Raw genomic sequence first — 25,494 nt, 5'->3', positions numbered from 1 at the left:
TCCAGGCCAGTATTCCCCTGCCCTAATCACGCCAGGGCCACGTACCAGACCCTTCCTTAGGACAGCCCCTATAGCTCAGAGACCACTGAATTATTAAAAGTAGCCAATCCTAAAACTGCTTAACCTGCCTCGCCCAGTTCCTCCCACAGAAACCACAATAAAGGCTCTTGCCATATTTTCCTCCTGCTCCCTCTGCCTCCTGACCAACCTGGTGCTTCCCTGTGTGGCCTTAGATGGCTTGGTGTCCCACCTCCTCTTGGGAACTGAAACAAACTATCTTTTCAATGACAGTCATCTTCTGAACTGTTGGTCTCATCATACCTGAAAAATAGTAAAACCTACATTTTAAAACACCAAGCCATATAAGAATAAACAAAACACACACACACACCTTAAACATATATTAGCTACCTTAGTTCACCGCATGTGTTATATACATGCCCAACCACATCTGGTGTTAAAGTTTTCTATCTGATTTTAGATAACCTGTCTTTTGTCACTTCACAATAACTCCCACTAAATCAACTTCCACAACAAACCTAAGGTCTCTTTCAGTAAGTTCTGTATTTATTGTAATATTTATATATTTATTAATCATTTAACATGTGTAAAACTATGCTGTTTTTATTAGGTTCCTATCTTTTTTTATGTGACACTAAAGTTTTTGAGTGTTGGGCTCCTAACCCCATTTTTCCCATAAGCCCTGTAGTTTTCACTACATAATTTAGCATAACATGGTGATTGTTTTAGGAACACACATGTTGTGTTATAGCAGAACTGACCATACTTGTATCTGAGGTTCAGTATTATTTTCTAAGAGATATAACGACTCTGTAAACTGTATTTTCTTTCTAATAATATTGCAAATTCGTTAATCGTAAGATACCAATTATATAGTTCTCTGGTATATATCAATAAATATTAATTTGCTACTGAACCCAAATAACTGTTCTAAATACCTTCAAATAGGGTTCACTGAGGTATAATTTACATTCAGTAAGATCCACCCATTTTAAAGGTACAGTTCTGATATATGTATATACGGTCTTGATATCACCACCACAATCAAGAATACTTCCATCACCCCCAAAAAGTTCCCAATACCCTTGGTCCAATTTTTGTCACTATAGTTTTGTCTTTTCTAGAACTTCTTATAAATGGAATCATACGGCCTTTGGTGGCTGGCTTTTTTCATTGAGTATAATGCCTTTCAGATTCATCGACGTTATTGCTGAGTAGCATTCAAGTGTATGGATATAATACAATTTGTTTATCCATTCTTCAGTTGATGTTCACTTGAGTTTTTCCATTTTCTGGCTAATATGAATAAAGCTGTTATGAACATTATTTGTATGTGTCATTGTTAGCACATGTGTTTGCATTTATCTTAGGTAAATTCCTAGGATAGGGATTGCTGGTAAACATACATTTAACTTTCTAAGTACGAACTGGCCACAACATTTTGCTTTCCCACCAGCAATATATGTTGTTAACATCCTCACAAACACTTGGAGTTTGTTGGTCAGTCTCTTTTCATTTTAATATGAACTAAATAAACATTCTTTACTTTTCCATATAATTAATCTGATAAACCACTGAAATTAATTAGCTGTCAAAGACTGCTAAAATGGCATCAAAGATACAAAAAGTAATCAACCTACAATAATTTAAAACTTAACCCTACTCCAGGGTTACAGAAATAGAATTTGGAACTGCAAGAAACCATGGAAGTAAAGCCTATACTTTTAGCTGAGGAAACAAAGACAAGAAGTAAAATTACTCAGACAATAATAATAATAGGGACTTCCCTGGTGCTCCAGTGGTTAAGACTCTGCGCTCCCGATGCAGGGGGCCCAGGTTTGATCCCTTGTCAGAGAACCAGATCCCGCATGCCACAACTAAAGAGCCTGCATGCTGCAATGAAGATCCCGCGTGCCGCAACTAAGACCCGGCACAGCCAAATAAATAAATAAATATTTTAAAAAAGAATGTATGAGAAATAAGAATGTATACTGATTCACATTTCTGGAAAGCAATGCAGGACAAGGTATCAAGAACCTGCAACGAAGACCCAACATAGCACACACACACAAAAAAAGAACCTTAAAAATATTCCTGCACTTTGACTCAATTCTACCTCTGGGAATTAAAGAAATAATCATAAAAATATGTTCATAACACCATTTAATGATCTTTATCACTAGAGAGGTGACTAAATGAATCCATTTGATGAACTTCTTTAAAGCCATTTAAAAATTTTCATTTTCCAAGAATATTAATGGCATGGGGATGTTGCCACAATAAAAGCTTTAATAACAGGTTGACTATATTGTATAAATGCAATTTTGAAAAAGAATAAGTAATGTGCCTTAAGCACATTATTGTGCCTTAAGCACTATACTAAGTATATTGCATCCATTATTTAATTTATCCTCTTAAAGGCACTAAGTAGCTCCTAAGTAGAGATGTTATGAAAATTAAGATTTTACATATAATATACTTAGCAAAGTACCTGGCACAAAGCAAACAATAATGTTTACTTTTACTATCCCCACATTAAAGATGTGAAACTCAAGATTCAGAGAAATTAAGTGATTTGCTAAAATCACACTGCTAATAAGTGGTAGAACAGAAATCTGAACTCAGGAGGTTTAATTCTAGAATCCCCATTCTTAACTACTACCCCATATACTGCCTACATATTAAAGATACAGAGAAGCAATAGTAAAGGAAAAATACACAAACAGTGATATTTCTAGGTGGTAAAAAATCAGGTTTTTATCTTCCAAATGGTCTACATCTATACACGAATTACTTTTTAAAAAAATAAATTTATTTATTTATTTTTGGCTGTGTTGGGTCTTTGTTACTGTGCACAGGCTTTCTCTAGTTGTGGCGAGCGGGGGCTACTCTTCATTGCGATGTGCCGGCTTCTCATTGCAGTGGCTTCTCTTGTTGAGGAGCACGGGCTCTAGGCGCGCGGGCTTCAGTAGTTGTGGCTCGCGGGCTTAGTTGCTCCACGGCATGTGGGATCTTCCCAGACCAGGGCTCAAACCCGTGTCCCCTGCATTGGCAGGCGGATTCTTAACCACTGCGCCACCAGGGAAGTCCCTATACATGAATTACTTTTAAAACTACTTTTTTTCCAGAGAACTTTAAAATATCAGTAACACAAATGCCAATATTACAATACCTAGAAGTTTAAAAATCTGCAACAAAAGCTTAGTCTTGTTAGTTCAGTATCACAGTACTTTCAAGAGCGGCAATATATTTTCTGGTAAAGAGGAACCACTGATCTAAGCTCAACAATAAAAATCTAACAACTTGAGAATAGTTTTTAACTTATTTAAGAACTATTCATCAGACCTCTTTTGTTTTCCAAGAAAATTTTAAAATAATTAAAATACCCAATATGCCCAAATATATAAAGCAAAACTGTGGTGATTTATCAGCTCATCATCAAATGTGATGGGGAAATAAAGAGAAAACACTTCCCTTCCGGTATAGCTATTCCCATTGCAGATCTACAGTAATTTGGGTAACTGTAGTTTAGATAAGCCAGGAATAGTTCCTTTGTTACCAAAAGGAAGGAAATATTTAACTTCAATATTGAAAAGAGATTACTTTTAAATTGTTATTTTAGACTTAGATTAGCACTTTGTGCCTTCTTTTCACTAGTCTTTCTCCAGGATCTATTCTTGGTTCTGTCATTCTCCAAAGGAGAACTGTCCTAATATACTTGCCTTGTGGCTTTCTAGACTGCAGAATCTTTCCACATTCTTTTATTAGCTCTAATGATTAAGAGTCAAACTCTATTTACTTTCTTTTTTATTACCAGTAACTCAAGAGACTACAACTGTGATGAAGCCCTGAAAAAGTTGTTATTAGGAACAAAAGAATGAGCAAGCTTATTTATTCACTACATAGAAAGTTCAAAGGTACTATTAACACCATGTGTTTGACATCTCCACTTGAATAACTCAAAGACACTTCTAACTCAACATAATCTAACCTCTTAGATTAGATAACATAATCAATCAACAACATAATCAATCTTCTTTCTGTGCGTCAAATATAAAATAAAATGAACCAATCTAATGTATCCAACTGGACAATTCAGAAACCTAAGAGTTATTTTTTGACACTTCCCTTTCCTTCACTCATAACCCAATCCATCATCATGTCTTGTAGTTTTGTCCTTTTATATCTTTCTTAAATCGGTCCACTTTCCTCCATCTCCACAATCACCTACTTATTCTATCCAGGCTATTACTTTACCTTACCCGGGCTACTTATTATAACAAACTCCTAAAGGGTGCCACTGCATCCACTCTCGGCCCCCCTCCAATTCATTTCATCTACTACAACCAGAATGACCTTTCAAAACGCAAATCTGATTATGTCATTCCCTCTCTTTAAGTGCTCGATGCTTTTACACTTTACTTTGGTTGAAACAAAAATCCTTACCATGACATTCAAGAAACTGAATGGTCTGACACTACCTACCTCTTTAGCCTCATCTCCTTCCAACCTCCAGTGCTCTGACGACATGAGCCTCTCAGTTTATCACTATGCTCCTCTTTCTACAGAGCTCTGAACACACAGTGACTAAAAACACAGGTTCTGAAATCATATTATTTAAGTCCCCAAACTGGATCTGCCAACATACTAGCTGTCGGCAGTTAACTTCTTGGGCAAGTAACTTAATCTCTCTAACCTCAGCTTTCCCATCTCTAAAGTAGGGGAAATGATAATACCTATGTCATGGGGATTTTGTGAGGTCTGAATGAATTATGTGCAGAAAACACAGTGCTCAAAATTATTAAGTACACTTCATGCCAAACTCCTCTCCATTTCAATTTCTGGTTGTCATCTCCACTGGGAAACTTTTCCCAACCCAGTTCTTCTTCCAGGCAAAATTAATTGGTTTTCTCTGTGAGTGATACCTCCATTAAATTTGCTTATACTCAATTAGCACTTACATCATCTCATTGTACTGAATTATTTGTTTACATATCTATCTCACCTAACCACTAGGTGAGTTCCTTAAAGGAAGAAGCTACCTTATTTATCTTTGAATCTTATGTACCTAAAAATGTCTCTCATAGGGCTTCCCTGGTTGTGCAGTGGTTAAGAATCCACCTGCCAAGGCAGGGGACACAGGTTCGAGCCCTGGTCTGGGAAGACCCCACATGCCGCAAAGCAACTAAGCCCATGCGCCACAACTACCGGGCCTGAGCTCTAGAGCCCGCGTGCCACAACTACTGAAGCCTGTGTGCCTAGAGCCTGTGCACCTAGAGCCCATGCTCCGCAACAAGAGAAGTTACAACAATGAGAAGCCCGTACACCGCAACAAAGAGGAGCCCCCTCTCGCTGCAAATAGAGAAAGCCTGCGCACAGCAACAAAGCCCACATACAGCCAAAAATAAATAAATAGATTTATTTTTTTTAAAAAAGACATACCATGCAAACACTGTTAAGGGTACCAGGGTAGCCTTAGGTATACACCCAAAAGAATTGAAAGCAGGGGCTCAAAGATACATATACCAATGCTGGAAACAGCATTATTCACAATAGCCAAAAGGTGGAAACAACCCAAATGTCTATCAACAGATGAACGGATAAACATGTGATATATACATACAATGAAATATAATTCAGGCTTTTAAAAAGGAATGAAATTCTGAGACATACAACAACATGAATCAGCCATGAAAACATTATGCTAAGTGAAATAAGCCAAACACAAAAGGACAAATACTGTATGATTCAATTTATATGAGGTACCTAGAATATGCAAATTCAGAGACAAAAAGTAGAATAGAGATTACCAGAAGCTGGGGGAGGGGGAATGGGAGTTATTTTTTAATGGATACATAGCTTCTGTTTGGGATGATAAAGTTCTGGATACGAATAGTGGCTCTGGTTGCACAACATTGTGAGTGTACTTAATGCTACTGAATTGTACACTTAAAAATGGTTAAAATGGTACATTCTGTGTTATGCATATGTTAACACAATCTTCAAAAAATGTTTAAAGATTGCTGGAGTAGCCATATTACCAAAGGACCTTCCAGAGAAGGAAAATTACCAAAGAAAAAAAGGGGTATTTCAAAATGAGAAAAGGACAATTCATCAAGAATTTACAACAATCCTAAATGGGTATGCACCTAATAACAAAGGTTCAAAATACATGAAGCAAAACTGAAAAGAAAAATAGAGAAATGAATAATTATATTTGACATTTCAACATTCCTCTCTATAACTGAGAGAGCAAGTACAGAAAAGCAACAGGTATACAGAAACTTAACACTCAAAATAATTTGACCTAATTCACATTTAAAAAACACACCATCAATAAATGCAGAATACATATTCTTCTTAAGCTTTATGGACCATTAACCAATCTAGACTATACACTGGACCATAAAACAAGTTTCAGTAAATATAAAAGAATTAAATTCACACAGAGTGTGTTCTCTGACCACACAGAATTAAATTAAAAATTAAATTAGGAACATTGCTGCATATCTGTATATTAAACAACATATTTCTAAATGACATGATTAATCAAAGAGCAGGACACAAAGGAAATTAGAAAATATTCTGAACTGAATAAAAGTGAAAACATGATATACCAAACTCTGGTTCACAGCTAAAGAAGTACTTAAAGGGAAATTTCATAACATTAAATCCTTATATTAGAAAACAAGAGGGTACCTTCCCTGGCAGCCCAGTGGTTAAGACCCCTCACTGCCAATGCAGAGGACGTGGGTTCGATCCCTGGTCAGGGAACTAAGATCCCACGTGCTGTGCAGTGCAGCCAAAATATAAAAGAAAAAAAAAAGGAAAAAAGATTTGAAATCAGTAACGCAAGCTTCCAACTTAAACAAACAAGAAAAGAGCAAATTAAACACAAACATAAAGAAGGTAATAACAGGGATTTCCCTGGTGGCGCAGTGGTTAAGAATCCACCTGCCAATGCAGGAGATACGGGTTCAAGCCCTGGTCTGGGAAGATCCCACATGCCGCGGAGCAACTAAGCCCGTGCACCACAACTACTGAAGCCCACGCGCCTAAAGCCCGCGCTCAAGAAACGAACAAAGAAGCCACCTCAATGAGAAGCCCGCGCATCACAACGAAGAGAAGAGTAGCCCCTACTCTCTGCAACTAGAGAAAGCCCGTGAGCAGCAACAAAGACCCAACTCAGCAAAAAATAAATAAATAAAATACATTAAAAAAATTTTGTGACCTTAGTTTATAGAAAAATTTCTTAGATATAAAACCAAAAGCACAACCCATAAAAGAAACTGATAAAGTAGACTTCATCAAAATTGAAAACTTCTGCTCTTTAAAAGATACTGTTAAGAAAAAACCAAGCCACAGACTGAGAGATAATACTGGCAAAACATGTATCTACCTAATAAAAGGCTTATATACAAATAAATAATTCATGACTAAATAATAACAAACAATCATAACTAAATAATAACAAACAGCCCAATTTTAAAATGGAGATGGGCAAATAATTTGAACAGACACTTAGCTGAAGAAAAGTATAGATGGCAAGTAAGCACATGAAGAGACGTCAAGGAAATGCAAACCAAAATCACATGAATCTCCTCCCCATTTAAGGGATGGGCTAGACTTAGTGACTCACTTCCCAAGAACAGAGTAGGGAAAGGGAATATTAGTAACTTTACAGTGGTGAAACCTGGCAAACACTACATTAACCAAGCGAGGAAGGCTAACATCATCAGTGTTGTCATGTGGCTATCTTGTACCTCCAGATATGACGTGATAAGAAAGGCACTAAGGGACTTCCCTGGCGGTCTACTGGTTAAGACTCCGTGCTTCCACTACACGGGGTGCAGTTCGATAAGATCCCACATGCCGCGCAGCAAGGCCAAAAAAAAAAATAAAAGCACTACACCTCTACAGTATTCTTCCCCAAAACCCATCATTTCAGGCTAATCATGAGAAAAACACCAGACAAACCTAGACTGGCGGACATTCTTCCAAACAAGAAGGACATACAGGACCGAGAAACTATCATATTCCAGAGGAGACTGTGACAGAAAGAGAACATTAATGGAAAAACTGGTGAAATCCAAATAAAGTCTGTGAGTTAGTAAGTAATATGCTCATGTCAGTTTCCTTCTTTCTTTTTTTAAATTGAGGTATAGTTGATTTACAATGTTGTGTTACTTCACGGTGTACACCAAAGTGATTCAGTTATACATATATATACATATTCTTTCCCATTATGGTTTATTACAGGATATTGAATATAGTTCCCTGTGCTATACAGTAAGACCTTGTTGTTTCATGTCAGTTTTCTTAGTTTTGACAAAAGTACTATTAAACACACAGTCTCAGGATATTTATTAATTATAAAGGGGAAAATCACAGTAGAGAAATCCAACAGATACCACCTTAAACAAAAAAACCACGTTAACATCAACAGTAAAACATACCAACATCATGTATCATATCCCTGATATGATGCACTGAGAAGGCCACAATACACTCTGCAATATTCTTAGCAAAAACATATCCTCAGTCTAATCATGAGAAAACACCAAAGAAGTCCCAAATTTTTGTTAGTGTTGTAACGTATTTTATTTTATTTTATTTATTTTTTTATTTTTTTTGCGGTACACGGGCCTCTCACCGCTGTGGCCTCTCCCGCTGCGGAGCACAGGCTCCAGACGCGCAGGCTCAGCGGCCACGGCTCACGAGTCCAGCCGCTCTGCGGCATGTGGGATCCTCCCGGACCGGGGCACGAACCCGTGTCCCCTGCATCGGCAGGAGGACTCCCAACCGCTGCGCCACCAGGGAAGCCCCAGTTGTAACGTACTTTAATTAAATGTGTGTATTTTAATTTTTTGGCCATGCCACGCAGCATGTGGGATCTCAGTTCCCCGACCAGGGATTAAACCCGTGCCCCCTGCAATGGAAGCACAGAGTCGTAACCACTGGACCACCAGAGAAGTCCCCAAAGAAGCCCAAATTGAGAGGCATTTTAAAAGTAACTGACCAGTACTCATTAAACATGGCAAGGTTAAAAAAAAAAATCAAGGTCATGAATGACAAGGAAAGACTGAGGTTCCACCAACAGACTGGAGGAGAACAAGGTCTTACAACAAACTGCAGAGTGCAGTCCTGGAACAGAAAAGGGTTATTAGTGAAAAAATGTAAAATTCAAAGGAGGGCTGAGGTTAAGATCACAGGATTATAACAATGTTGATTTCTTTGTCTTGGTAATTATTTTATAGTTACGAAAGATTAGGGAAAGCTAGATGAAGGGCATACCTGAACACTCTACTAACTTTGTAACTTTTCTGTAAGACAAAAATTATTACAAAAATTTAAAAAATACATTACATGTCAATTATATCTCAATAAAACTGAGAAAAAAATTACAAAAAATTCCTGGCCATCATCAAAACATCTACAAACAATAAATGCTAGAGAGGGTGTGGAGAAAAGGGAACACTCCTACACCGTTGGTGGGAATGTAAATTGGTACAACCATTAGGGAGAATGGTATGGAGGTTCCTTAAAATACTAAACACAAAACTACCGTATGATCCAGTAATCCCACTCTTGGACATATATCCAGAGAAAACCATAATTCGAAAAGATACATGCACTCCAATGTTCACTGCAGCACTATTTACAATAGCCAAAACGTGGAAGCAACCTAAATGTCCATCAACAGAGGAGTGGATAAAGAAGATGTGGTACATATATACAATAGAATATTACTCAGCCATAACAAAGAACAAAATAATGCCATTTGCAGCAACATGGGTGGACTCAGAGATTGTCACACTGAGTGAAGTATAAGTCAGATAGAGTAAGACAAATATATGATACTGCTTATATGTGGAATCTAAAAATGGTACAAATGAACTTATTTACAAAACAGAAACAGAGTCACAGATGTAGAAAACAAACTTATGGTTACCAGGGGGGAAGGGGGGGGATAAATTGGGAGGTTAGGATTGACATATACACACTACTACATATAAAATAGATAACTAATAAGGACCTATTGCATAGCAAAGGGAACTCTACTCAATACTCTGTAATGCCCTAAATGGGAAAAGAATCTAAAGAAGAGTGGATATATGTATATGTATAACTGATTCACTCCTCTGTACACCTGAAACTAACACAACATTGTAAATCAACTATACTCCAATAAAAATTTAAAAAAAAAGAATTCCTGACTCTCTAGTAAAATCACCAAACTTATAAGCCCTTACCCAACAGCTATGTATTAAAATGATATTCCAGCATTTACTTTGATTTTTATAAATAATCCTATGGAAGAAATATTAAATTTTCACAATACCTATTCCTTTGTAGTTAATGAATTTTTATGGTATGCCAGAATATTAGCAAACTGAGAGATGCATTTTATTCTAAGCAATTATTGTAATACTTCTTTAAGTAAAAGGACGATTACCAAAAAAGAGGGGCAAAATATCCTTTAAAATGTGTAAAACTTTAGGGGGAGATATGTCAGTTTTGACCATACATTAAAGGATATAATTATCTTAGCAAATCATTAACAATAAGGTATAATAATGCTCCAAGTGCCAATATCAAATATATATAATAACTCATGTGGGAAGAGGAACTTCATGTAGATAAAGCATTCTTATTTGTCAAGCTTGAACCAACTTGCTTTCATTTGACACAACTAGACAACATGAAAACCAACCAGAAGGGCTTCCCTTGTGGTGCAGTGCTTAAGAATCCTCCTGCCAATGCAGGGGACACAGGTTCGAGCCCTGGTCTGGGAAGATTCCACATGCCACAGAGCAACTAAGCCCGTGTGCCACAACTACTGAGCCCGCAAGCCACAACTACTGAAGCCTGAGCTCTAGAGCCCACAAGCCACAACTACTGAGCCTGCAAGCCACAACCACTGAAGCCCGCATACCTAGAGCCCATGCTCCGCAAAAAGAGAAGCCACCACAATGAGAAGCCCGTACACCCCAACGAAGAGTAGCCCCCACTCGCTGCAACCAGAGAAAGCCCACCACGCACAGCAACAAAGAGCCAACACAGTCAAAAATAAATAAATAAATAACTTAATTAAAAAAAAAAAAAACCAACCAGTAAACCAAATTCATTCAATATTTACTAGGCCGCTACCAAGTCCCAGGCCCTTTCCTAGATGTGGGAATTCAGAAATGATTAAGTGGGAAGGCAAATATACGAACAACTGAAATTTCACTTAACAAATACTTATTAAATAATAGAAGACAAGTAAAAGATCACCCTACTTTGAAGAAGCATACCCCTTTTAGAAAATCAATGAGTTCAAATCTGCCTCTCTAAAGTACCAAACAAGGTACTGAATTTAATTCCAAAGAGAGAAACTAAAATCTTGAATCATTTTTTAAAATTTTACTCAACAGTTTTTTGTTTTTTTTTTTTTCCGGTACGCGGGCCTCTCACTGTTGTAGCCTCTCCCATTGCGGAGCACAGGCTCCGGACGTGCAGGCTCAGCGGCCATGGCTCACGGGCCCAGCCACTTCACGGCATGTGGGATCTTCCCGGACCGGGGCACAAACCCATGTCCCCTGCATCGGCAGGCGGACTCTCAACCACTGCGCCACCAGGGAAACCTTCAGCTTTTTTTTAAAACTGAAGTTTAGTTGACTAAACAAACAAATAACACGACAAAAGAACATAAGGAAATTTTTGGAGGTGATGGATACTCTGGTTGTGGTGATGGTATCACAGGTGTATGCTTATGTCCAAATTCATCAAAATGTATACACTAAATATGTGAAATTATTTATATATCAATTACCGCTCAATAAAGCTAAAAAAAAGTGAACATCATGGATACTTTCAGTGTATTTTACTACAGCACTTATCTTAGTATCCTACCTTTATTTTCATCTGCTTATTTTTATTGTCTGTTTAATGTATTATATGTTTTTATGTTAGTCACCTGAAATCAAGTAATTTGATATGCATAACTTCAAATGTGCTTTTTTTCATGCACAAAATCAAACGAACATCTTTCAATGCCAAGTCAGAGGACAATATTCAAATATTTGAAGTGAGAAAAGCCCCCAAATTACTTTATCTGCATTAAAATTTATAATTGTACACAATATTAGAAGGGGTTTTAAACTCAAAGTTTAAACTAGTCTCACCACATCTCCTTTTTTTTTTTGCGGTACGCGGGCCTCTCACTGTTGTGGCCCCTCCCGTTGCGGAGCACAGGCTCCGGACGCACAGGCTCAGCGGCCATGGCTCACAGGCCCAGCCGCTCCGCGGCATGTGGGATCTTCCCGGACCGGGGCACGAACCCGCGTCCCCTGCATCGGCAGGCGGATTCTCAACCACTGCACCACCAGGGAAGCCCCACATCTTTTAATTACGCATAGTATGTTGTATTTGTACCAGTTTGGCACTTAATTATACAGTAACACCAAATATTTTACATCTTCAAAGATTTTTCTTGGTAACTAAAATATTCTTTGAGAATCAAAAGTTTATATTTGTCCAAAGAAGATATGCAAAAGGCCAATAAGCAAATGAAAAGATGTTCAACATCATTAGCCACTAAGGAAATGGAAATCAAAAGCAAAAGAGGTAGCATTTCATACCCATGAGGATGGCTTATCATTAAAAAAAAGGTTAATGAAAAATAACAACTATTGGAATGGATGTGGAGAAAGTGGAACCCCTGTGCATTCAGCCACTGTGGAAAACAGTTTGCAGTTCCTCAAAGTTAAACAGAGAATTACTGTATGACCCAGCAATTTCACTCCTAGGTATAAACCCATGAGAACTGAGAACAGGTACTTAAAGAAGTACACGTATACACATGTTCACAGCAGCACTAGCACAACAGCCAAAAGGTAAAAACAGCCCAAATGTCCATTAACAGATGAACGGATAAATTGTGTATACAATTCTGTATACAACAGAATATTACTCACCCATAAAAAGGAATGAAGTACTAAATGTGGATGAACCTCCAAAACATTATGTTAGTGAAAGAAGTTAGATACATACGTTCTATGATTCAATTTATATGAAATACTGAGAATAGGTAAATCTACAGAGACAGAACACAGACTGGTGGTTATCAGGAGCAGGAAAAGGGGAAAACAGGGAGCAACTACTTAATGTGTAAATGGTTTGCTTCTGGGGTAAGTAAAATACTCTGGAACTTAGAAAGAGGTGGTAGTTGCACAATACTTTGAGTGTACTAAACGTCACTTAATTGCTCGCTTTAAAATTATTAATTTAATGTTATGTGAATTTCATCTCAATTTTTTAAAAGTTTGTTTTAACCATCTGGGACAGAAACATTTCCTAACTGTATTAGAATCTTCCATACAGTCTTGTTTCTCTTTTTTTAAAGAAAAGCACACCGAACATAATATTTTCCTGTTGACTCAGGATCATCACTGTGAATAACAATGACTATATGAGTAAGCGTCTTATGTCTTAATTATCTCCGAGCCTCAGTTGTCTCATCTGTGAAATGTCATATTTTGGCTAGATCACAGGATATTTAACAGTTCTAGAGCCACAGATACCTGTGAAAATCCAATTAAGCTACAGATTATCACCACAGAAAAATGCACGTGTGCACATATATACATGGCAAATTACATACAATCTCAGGAAGTTCAGACCTACTGAACTCACAAAGGCAATTCCCATGGGTTCAGCATTAAGGAGGGGGTAAGAATAACCTAATTAGATTATCTCTGTGATCCTTTCAGTTCTAAATTTCACATTCTACTGCAGTCTAATACACTGGAATAGCCTCAAGATCTACATAGGTTCATGAAGATGTGCTTTTTACTTTGTGTAGTTTTTTTTTTTTGAAGATGTTGGGGGTAGGAGTTTATTAATTAATGTATTTATTTTTGCTGTGTTGCATCTTTGTTTCTGTGCGAGGGCTTTCTCTAGTTGTGGCAAGTGGAGGCCACTCTTCATCGCGGTGCGCGGGCCTCTCACTATCGCAGCCTCTCTTGTTGCGGAGCACAACAGGCTCCAGACGCGCAGGCTCAGTAGTTGTGGCTCACGGGCCTAGTTGCTCCGCTGCATGTGGGATCCTCCCAGACCAGAGCTCGAACCCGTGTCCCCTGCATTAGCAGGCAGATTCTCAACCACTGCGCCACCAGGGAAGCCCTACTTTGTGTAGTTTTATAAATAGTTGTCCTAGTTCACTGTCAAGCTGTCTACTACGACTGCTAGTTGCTATCCAACACTTAGGAGAACTTAAACTTTAAAAATTCAATTAGATTCTCATCAACAATTAGTCCTATGTATACTATGTTAGGCATCATACGGGAGAAATAGAAAATAACCACTGTCCCACTAAAGTTAAGACAATTACGTAATTACAAAAAAGGAGAATATCTCATTAAGTACTAAACTGGGATACTGATAATGAGCCAAAAAGTACTTAGATAAGAACAAGGACAGGGAAAATTCCCTGGCAGTCCAGTGGTTAGGACTCTGTGCTTCCACCGCAGGGGGCACAGGTTCAATCCCTGGCCCAGGAACTAAGATCCCACATGCTGTGTGGTGGGGACAAAAAAAAAAAAAAAAGAACAAGGACAATATAAGCTGGAACAGTTGGGGACAATTTCATGGAAGAACACTTGAATGGACAGGGAGAAAAGGGCAGATGAGATCAGAAGGGCATCCAAGGGACATCATGAACACAGGCAGAGCAGATGCAATAAAATCTGTGTGCTGAGCAGTAATGGGAAATAAGACTGCACAGATATGGAGGGGCCAATCACAGATAAGCTTAAAATTAAACAAATAATTATTTGCACCAACAAGAAAATAAAGACAACCTACAGAACAGGAAAAAAATATTTGCGGGCTTCCCTGGTGGCGCAGTGGTTAAGAATCCGCCTGCCAGTGCAGGGGACACAGGTTCGAGCCCTGGTCCGGGAGGATCCCACATGCCGCAGGGCAACTGGGCCTGTGCACCACAACTACTGAGCCTGTGCCCTAGAGCCCGCAAGCCACAACTACTGAGCCCGTGAGCCTGGAGCCCATGCTCCACGACAAGAGAAGCCACCGCAATGAGAAGCCCACGTACCGCAACGAAGAGCAGCCCCTGCTCGCCGCAACTAGAGAAAGCCGCGTACAACAAAGAACCAAAGTAGCCAAAAATAAATAAATAAATAAATTTATTAAAACAAAATATTTGCAAATCATATATCTGATAAGGGGTTAATATCCTAAATATATTTTTAAAAACTCGTACAACTCAAGAGCAAAAAAACATACAATCCAATTTAAACATGGGCAGAGGATATGAACAGACATTTTTCCAAAGAAGACATACAGATGGCCAACAGGTTAATTGCTCAATTAACCTGTTGCAGCAGCTTTTAACCTGTTGGTTAATTGCTTTAACCAACAGGTTAAAAGCTGCTCAACATCACTAATCATCAGGGAAATGGAAATCAAAACCACAATGAAATATCACCTCACATCTGTTAAAATGGCTATTACCCAAATGAAAAGAAATGTGCTGGCAAGGATGTGGAGAAAAAGGAACCCTTGCACACTGTTAGTAGGAATGTAAATTGAGGCAGCCTATGGAAAACTGTACAGAGGTTCTAAAAAATTAAAAAGAGAACTACCATACGATCCAGCAATTCCACTTCTGGGTATTTATCTGAAGAAAATGAAAATACTACAAGATATATGCATCTCCACGTTCACTGCAACATTTACAACAGCCAAGATAACGGAAACAACCTAAGTGTCCATCAATTAATGAATGGATAAAGAAAATGTGCGATACATACATACACACATATATAAAATGGAGTATTATTCAGCCATAAAAAGACAAGAAAATCCTGCCATTTGCAACAACAGGGATGGACCCTAAGTGAAATAAGTCAGACAGAGAAAGACAAATACCATGTGATCTCACTTATATGTGGAATTGGGGTGTAGGGCGGAGCTCTAGATACACATAATAGATTGGCAGGTGCGAGAGGCAGGGGCTGCGGGTGGATAAAATGGGTGAAGTGGGTCAAAAGGTACAAACTTCCAGTTATAAAACAAATGTCATAGGGATGTAATGTACAGCAGAGTGACTAGTTAATAATATTGTATTGCATACTTGAAAGTTGCTAAGAGAGTAGATGTTAAAAGTTTTCATTACAAGAAAAACGATCTGTAACTATGTATGGTGACAACTGTTAACTAGAATTACTGCAGTGATGATTTCACAATACATACAGCTATCAAATCATGTTGTACACCTGATACTAGTATGTCAATTACACCTCAATTTAAAAAAGGACAGAGACTTCCCTGGTAGTCCAGTGGTTAAGAATCCGCCTTCCAATGCAGGGGATGCAAGTTCGATCCTTGCTCAGGGAACTAAGATCCCACATGCCACGGGGCAACTAAGCCCATGTACCACAACTACTGAGTCCACACGCCACAACTAGAGAGCCTGCTCACCATGACAAAAGATCCCGCCTGCCACAACTAAGACCCGATGCAGCCAAATAAATAAATATTTTTAAAAATAAATGAAAAATTAAAAAGGACATATTTGCAAAAATAATCTATGGTAAAGAAGTCAAAACAGATGTGGGAGGAGTGGTTACTGAAGGGAAAGAGACAAGAGGGAAGCTTCTGTAATGTTAGAAACTTTTATAGCTTAGTCTGAGTGGTAGATACATTTGTAAAATTTAATTTGTACACTTTACTGTTTGTATATTTTACCACAATTGAAAAAAAGGACACACAAATAGTTGCCAAATAATACAGCAGCTTTATAGCTTTGAACAGGTAGCCAAAGAGTGGTGTGTTAGGAGATAAATCTTACATTAATATGTAAGAGGAACTGAAATGGGAGAGAAAAAGACAGCCTTTTAAGTAACTTAGAATTAAGGTAATCATACTAGCTAACACTGATAGAACACAACATGCCAGGTACTGTTCTAAGAGCTTTACATATAATAACGCACCTGATCTTCTAAACAACGCTATGTGACAGGTATTAATTATTATCCCCATTTTACCGATGATGAAGCCAAGGCCCGGGTTAAGTAGTCACATAATGAGAATATCCGTGAAAAAAACCTTTCTTTTTCACCACTCACACTACATATATACCCATGAATATACAACAAAACAAAAATCAAAACAAGCTAAAAAATGGCAATCTCAACCTACCAACAAAAACAGGGACTAAAACAGTGCTTTACCAGGGATAGAGAGCATTCAGCAGCAACATTCCTTTTCCCCATCCTTCAATGTCAGTACCATCTTCTCACCAATTTCAGTCAGCATTTCCACCTGACTATAAACCTCACTCAGCAAGGACTCCATTTGCATAATCACCCTTCTATCCCTTACTCCTAAAATAAGGCTTCAAGAAAAAAAAAAAAAAGCTTCTCACAACACTGTTAAAGATCCCTGGAAAAGGGCTTCCCTGGTGGCGCAGTGGTTGAGGGTCCGCCTGCCAATGCAGGGGACGCGGGTTCGTGCCCCGGTCCGGGAAGATCCAGCATGCCGTGGAGTGGCTGGGCCCGTGAGCCATGGTCACTGAGCCTGCGCGTCCGGAGCCTGTGCTCCGCAGCGGAAGAGGCCACAACAGTGAGAGGCCCGCGTACCGCAAAAAAAAAAAAAAAAGATCCCTGGAAAAGAGAACAAAGGGTTAAACATATTTCAAAGGAAGAAACCCCATGACTTCACAATCTGTTGGATGAATATAGGTGAGGAAAGAGATTAAAAGAATCAAAACAGGGCTTCCCTGGTGGCGCAGTGGTTGAGAGTCCGCCTGCCGATGCAGGGGACGTGGGTTCGTGCCCCGGTCCAGAAAGATCCCACATGCCGCGGAGCGGCTGGGCCCGTGAGCCATGGCCGCTGAGCCTGCGCGTCCGGAGCCTGTGCTCCGCAACGGGAGAGGCCACAACAGTGAGAGGTCCACTTACCGCAAAAAAAAAAAAAAAAAAAAAAAAAAAAAGTCAAAAACTGGAAAAGATTCAAATATCAATCAAGTGAATTAATATATTATGGTATCTCCAAACTCAGGAATATTACTAAGGAACAGAAGAAATGAACTGCTGATACACGCAACAAAATGGATAAGTATCACAGACATTATGCCAAGAGAAAGAAGCCAAGCACAAAACCACATATTGTGTGATTCCATTTCTACGAAACTCTAGGAAAGACAAATCTAATTCATAGTAACAGAAATCACATCACTGGCTGCCTAAGAATAAGAGTGGAATGAGACTGATTGCTAGGGAATTTTCAGATGAAATAAAACTGTTCTACATCTTCACTAGGTTGATGGTTACAGCCATTGATCTCTACGCTAAAAATGTGTGAATTTTACTGCAAGTAAATTATACCTTGGTAAAGTAAGCTGACTTTAAAAAAAAGTGTTATTAGCATTGAAGCAGGTGGGTAAATAAGGGGAACCTTTTGCGAAAGAGGATGAAAAAGATGAGTTCATTTTAGATGTGTTGAACCTGATGTGCCTATAGATATCCAAGAAGTACAAGACATCTCAGACAGGCAGTTGGGCATATAGGATGGGGATGGGAGAGGCACTGGAAAGAGCAGAGAGAGAAAGAGGAGCAGAGAGAGAAAGAAAAGTATCAACTGCTGAGACATCTACAGTTAGGGGCAGTCAGAAAGAAGAATCAGTAAAATAAAATTTTTAAGAAGGAAGGAGATGGTAAATAGTGTTAAGTATTACAAAGAAACAGAGGGCATAAAGGACCACACATGAATTTATTTTTGTGAATTCTAAACCTGTCTTTTATGAACATTTTTTTTTCTAACACTGAACACAGTGTTTTGCAAACAGAGAGAGAGTCTCCCTCTCTGAGAGTCAAAGTCCTGCTCCCTGAAAATCTACCTAATAAACAAATTGATGTTTTAGGCACTTGAGATATAAAAAAGAAAACAGGGTCAGGAGGACTGACGTCACAAGTAGATTTATGCTCTTAGAAACGTTTTTTTCATATGTTTTTGGACACACTAAATGACTAAGAGAATACTAATAACATTTATATATCCAATATTAGCTATGCACACCATACAGTTAATTTGCTAACTATGTATTTTTCTTTTTTCTCTTTTTTTTTTTTTGGCCGCGCCTCGTGGTACGTGGGATCTTAGTTCCCCGAGCAGGGATGGAACCCACACCCCCTGCAGTGGAACCTCAGAGTCTTAACCACTGGACGGCGAGGAAAGTCCCATCTTTTTGTACCTTCTGAATTTTATATCATGTATTGTTACAACTTATTCTAAACAATTTAACTTTTTTCCATTATTTGAGGACTTTAAAATTTTTAAGGCAAAAGTTGATTTTCCAAAGGCCAACCATGGTCCAAGGATGCAAGGACAGCTTGGATGATGGAAATGCTTTGACTAACTTATTTTTCACAGACCTTGCCCACTACAGAGAGCTTTAGCTCTGCCCATTAACTTCATGTTGAAGTACTGTCAGCTTCTCAAAAATAAGCCCTTTCCTTCCAATGGAGGTAAGAAGACAGTTTTACAGATCAGATTTACTTGTTTCCTTTAATCTTTCCTAAGGTTTTCTTACAAAAATCCCTACTCCTGACTCAGCCTTCTACTTGAATTTTCTATTCCCAACAGCCAGACTCCCTCTTATTCTAATTACCAACATCCCCATGACTAGCAATTCACATACCTGAAAGGAAATTCTCACTAAGGGTAGTAATAGAGAGATAAATCACATACACTAGAATTTCAGATACAAAGAACTGACGAAAGATTCTCACAATCAAAAAATTAGACAAGGGCTTCCCTGGTGGCGCAGTGATTAAAAATCTGCCTGCCAATGCAGGAAACACGGGTTCGAGCCGTGGTCTGGGAAGATGCCACGTGCCACGGAGAAACTAACCCCGTGCACCACAACTACTGAGCCTGCGGTCTAGAGCCTTCGAGCCACAGCTACTGAAGCCCACGAGCCTAGAGCCCATGCTCCGCAACAAGAGAAGCCACCGCAATAAGAGAAGCCACTGCAATAAGAGAAGTCACTGCAATGAGAAGCCCATGCACTGCAACAAACAGTAGCCCCCGATTGCCGCAACAAGAGGAAGTCCGCGCACAGCAACGAAGACCCAACGCAGCCAAAAATAAATAAATAAATTTATTTTAAAAAAAATTAGAGAACAGGTTAAGTAGAGCAATATACGCAGGAATCAGACAGAAGGCGGTAAAAAACAGAATAAATGAATAACAAACAGCAGCTTCTAATCTGTGAATCTTTAAAATGCAATTAAATAGTCTACACTTGTGAAATTTCAGAAAAATCTTGGAGGACAAAATGTTATTTACAAGAACAATACCACTGTTAATTCATTTAAGCCTAATTAACAACACGTCGAATTAACAATATTTGATTGATTATTCAATCAAAGAGGTTTTGGGTTTTTTTCCCTCCTTCTACCCTACTGCCAAGAAGGTTCTACTCAACCAAATAAAGTACAACTAGCTCAGGCTTTACATATACTCCTGGCTATGTGATCTTAAGTTATTTAACCTCATGAGCATCAGTTTCCCCTCTATAAAATGCAACTGCCATCTACCTTCCAGGGATGTTGTAAAAAACTGAAATGAAAAATATATCTTAAAATACATAAATAGTGCCTGGCACACAGTAAATGCTCAATAAATGGTGGCTCTTGTTACTACTAAAATTCTTACCATAAATTTCAATATTATTCACTTTTTAACTGACTAAATAAGCTGTAAATCAAAACGACATATATTTACCATAGCTGAAATATTTCAGTTCTCCCCTTCAGGACATACTGCACTTTCTTACCCTCTCTGTGAAATCTCTTAAGACCATATGACTTGCTTTGGCCAATGAACAATAAGCCAAAACGACATGACCCTCTTCTAGGTAGACACTTTAAGAGCCAATAAGTTATTAGCAACAGTCTCCTTCCCATTGCCACGGAGATCATGGAACCATGTGATGGAGCCTCCATCAGTCTGAGACCCTACGTAGTGAGATCAAACAGAATCCCCCACAAACCCACACTACACATACATCATGTCAAGCAAAAAATGTTTGTCCTGTTAAAAGTCACTGAAATCTTTGAACTGCTTGTTACCAAGAGTCATTCTCAACATATCCTGTCCCTTACCTCTAGTAAACCCTTGATTCCATCAATATTTCCACCTTAGTCTCTCTAAAATCCATCATGTCAGCTCTACTCCTTATTTAGACTTCTCTAATAACCTTATAACCAAACTCCCTATGTGTAATTTTTGCCCATCTATTCTCCACAACTCCAGAGTAATCTTTTTAAAACACAAATCTGATGATACCACACCCCTGCTTTTATATGATTTTCACATCAAATAGGAGCACAGCAACGGCCCTTCAAGAAACGTAAGAGATGCTAGAAATGTTCCATATGTTGTTGTGCACGGTGGCTACATGAGAATATACATCTGCAAAAATTCAACAAGCTTACACTTAATATTTATACACTTTGCTGCATTAATTATGCCTCAATTAAACAGTTAAAAAGATATGGCCCCCAGAGGGCAGACAGCAGAAGCAAGAAGAATTACAATCCTGCAGCCTGTGGAACAAAAACCACATTCACAGAAAGATAGACAAGATGAAAAGGCAGAGGGCTATGTACCAGATGAAGGAACAAGATAAAACCCCAGAAAAACAACTAAATGAAGTGGAGATAGGCAACCTTCCAGAAAAAAAATTCAGAATGATAGTGAAGATGATCCAGGACCTCGGAAAAAGAATGGAGGCAAAGATCGAGAAGATGCAAGAAATGTTTAACAAAGACCTAGAAGAATTAAAGAACAAACAAACAGAGATGAACAATACAATAACTGAAATGAAATCTACATTTCATTTAGAAGGAATCAATAGCAGAATAACTGAGACAGAAGAACGGATAAGTGACCTGGAAGACAGAATGGTGGAATTCACTGCCACGGAACAGAATAAAGAAAAAAGAATGAAAAGAAATGAAGACAGCCTAAGAGACCTCTGGGACAACATTAAACGCAACAACATTCACATTATAGGGGTCCCAGAAGAAGAAGAGAGAGAGAAAGGACCCGAGAAAATATTTGAAGAGATTATAATCAAAAACTTCCCTAACATGGGAAAGGAAATAGCCACCCAAGTCCAGGAAGCGCAGAGAGTCCCATACAGGATAAACCCAAGGAGAAACACGCCAAGCCACATAGTAATCAAACTGGCAAAAATTAAAGACAAAGAAAAATTATTGAAAGCAGCAAGGGAAAAATGACAAATAACATACAAAGGAACTCCAATAAGGTTAACAGCTGATTTCTCAGCAGAAACTCTACAAGCCAGAAGGGAGTGGCATGATATACTTAAAGTGATGAAAGGGAAGAACCTACAACCAAGATTATTCTACCCGGCAAGGATCTCATTCAGATTCGACGGAGAAATCAAAAGCTTTACAGACAAGCAAAAGCTAAGAGAATTCAGCACCGCCAAACCAGCTCTACAACAAATGCTAAAGGAACTTCTCTAAGTGGGAAACACAAGAGAAGAAAAAGGACCTACAAAACAAACCCAAAACAATTAAGAAAACGGTCATAGGAACATATATCGATAATTACCTTAAACGTGAATGGATTAAATGCTCCAACCAAAAGACACAGGCTTGCTGAATGGATACAAAAACAAGATCCATCTATATGCTGTCTACAAGAGACCCACTTCAGACCTAAGGACACATACAGACTGAAAGTGTGGGGATGGAAAAAGATATTCCATGCAAATGGAAATCAAAAGAAAGCTGGACTAGCAATACTCATATCACATAAAATGGACTTTAAAGAATGTTACAAGAGACAAGGAAGGACACTACATAATGATCAAGGGATCAATCCAAGAAGAAGATATAACAATTATAAATATATATGCACACAACACAGGAGCACCTCAACACATAAGGCAACTGCTAACAGCTATAAAAGAGAAAACTGATGGTAACACAATAATAGTGGGGGACTTTAACACCTCATTTACACCAATGGACAGATCATCCAAAATGAAAATAAATAAGGAAACAGAAGCTTTAAATGACACAATAAACCAGATAGATTTAACTGATGTTCATAGGACATTCCATCCAGAAACAGCAGATTACACTTTCTTCTCAAGTGCGCACGGAACATTCTCCAGGATAGATCACATCTTGGGTCACAAATCAAGCCACAATAAATTTAAGAAAATTGAAATCATATCAAGCATCTTTTCTGACCACAACGCTATCAGATTAGAAATGAATTACAGGGAAAAAAACGTAAAAAACACAAACACATGGAGGCTAAACAATACGTTACTAAATAACCAAGAGATCACTGAAGAAATCAAAGAGGAAATAAAAAAATACCTAGAGACAAATGACAATGAAAATACGATGATCCAAAACCTATGGGATGCAGCAAAAGCAGTTCTAAGAGAGAAATTTATAGCTATAGAAACCTACCTCAAGAAACAAGAAAAATCTCAAATAAACAATCTAACCTTACACCTAAAGGAACTAGATAAAGAAGAACAAACAAAACCCAAACTTAGCAGAAGGAAAGAAATCATGAAGATCAGAGCAGAAATAAATGAAACAGAAACAAAGAAAACAATAGCAAGGATCAATAAAACTAAAAGCTGGTTCTTTGAGAAGATAAACAAAATTGATAAACCATTAGCCAGACTCATCAAGAAAAAGAGGGAGAGGACTCAAATCAATAAAATTGGAAATGAAAAAGGAGAATTTACAACAGACACTGCAGAAATACAAAGCATCCTAAGAGACTACTACAAGCAACTCTATGCCAATAAAATGGACAACCTGGAAGAAATGGACAAATTCTAAGAAAGGTATAACCTTCCAAGACGGAACCAGGAAGAAATGGAAAATATGAACAGACCAATCACAAGTCATGAAATTGAAACTGTGATTAAAAATCTTCCAACAAACAAAAGTCCAGGACCAGATGGCTTCACAGGTAAATTTTATCAAACATTTAGAGAAGAGCTAAGACTCATCCTTCTCAAACTCTTCCAAAAAACTGCAGAGGAAGGAACACTCCCAAACTCATTCTATGAGGCCACCATCACCCTGATACCAAAACCAGACAAAGACACTACAAAAAAAGAAAATTACAGACCAATATCACTGATGAGTATAGATGCAAAAATCCTCAACAAAATACCAGCGAACAGAATCTAACAACACATTAAAAGGATCATATACCATGATCAAGTGAGATTTATCCCAGGGAAGCAAGGATTCTTCAATATAAGCAAATCAATCAATGTGATACACCATTTTAACAAACTGAAGAAGAAAAACCATATGATCATCTCAATAGTTGCAGAAAAAGCTTTTGACAAAATTCAACACCCATTTATGATAAAAACTCTCCAGAAAGTGGGCATAGAGGGAACCTACCTCAACGTAATAAAGGCCATATACAACAAACGCACAGCAAACATCATTCTCAATGGTGAAAAACTGAAAGCATTTCCTCTAAGATCAGGAACAAGACAAGGATGTCCACTCTCACCACTATTATTCAACATAGTTTTGGAAGTCCTAGCCATGGCAATCAGAGAAGAAAAAGAAATAAAAGGAATACAAATTGGAAAAGAAGAAGTAAAACTGCCATTGTTTGCAGATGACATGATACTATACATAGAGAATCCTAAAGATGCCACCAGAAAACTACTAGAGCTAATCAATGAATTTGGTAAAGTTGCAGGATACAAAATTAATGTACAGAAATCTCTTGCATTCCTATACGCTAATGATGAAAAATCTGAAAGAGAAATTAAGGAAACACTCCCATTTACCACTGCAACAAAAAGAATAAAATACCTAGGAAGAAACCTACCTAGTGAGACAAAAGACCAGAAAACTATGAGACACTGATGAAAGAAATTAAAGACGATACCAACAGATGGAGAGATATACCATGTTCTTGGATTGGAAGAATCAATATTGTGAACATGACTATACTACCCAAAGCAATCTACAGATTCAATGCAATCCCTATCAAATTACCAATGGCATTTTTAATGGAACTAGAACCAAAAATCTTAAAATCTGTATGGAGACACAAAAGACCCCGAATAGCCAAAGCAGTCTTGAGGGAAAAAAATGGAGCTGGAGGAATCAGACTCCCTGACTTCAGACTATACTACAAAGCTACAGTAATCAAGACAATATGGTACTGGCACAAAAACAGAAACATAGATCAATGGAACAAGACAGAAAGCCCAGAGATAAACCCACACACCTATGGTCAACTAATCTATGACAAAAGAGCCAAGGACACACAATGGAGAAAAGACATTCTCTTCAATAAGTGGTGCTGGGAAAACTGGACAGGTACATGTAAAAGAATGAAATTAGAACACTCCCTAACACCATACAC

General features: G+C 38.2%; 1 protein-coding gene across 4 annotated transcripts in view; it reads right to left on the bottom strand.

Moving 5' to 3' along the window:
• Positions 1–25,494, bottom strand: part of TAOK1 (TAO kinase 1) — a 149,543-nt gene that overhangs the window by 113,761 nt on the left and 10,288 nt on the right. Inside the window, exon 2 of one of the 4 annotated variants that reach the window (XM_033423321.2) lies at positions 209–321. The exons of the other annotated variants lie outside the window; for them this stretch is intronic. The gene's annotated coding sequence lies outside the window, so the exon portion shown is untranslated. The remainder of the gene's footprint in view (positions 1–208; positions 322–25,494) is intronic. 4 annotated transcript variants of the gene reach the window in all.

The sequence above is a fragment of the Orcinus orca genome, chromosome 19 (assembly GCF_937001465.1).
Source record: "Orcinus orca chromosome 19, mOrcOrc1.1, whole genome shotgun sequence".
Lineage (NCBI taxonomy): Eukaryota > Metazoa > Chordata > Mammalia > Artiodactyla > Delphinidae > Orcinus > Orcinus orca.
The sequence above is the reverse complement of the archived record's forward strand: the minus strand, read 5'-3'. Positions and strand labels throughout refer to the sequence as shown.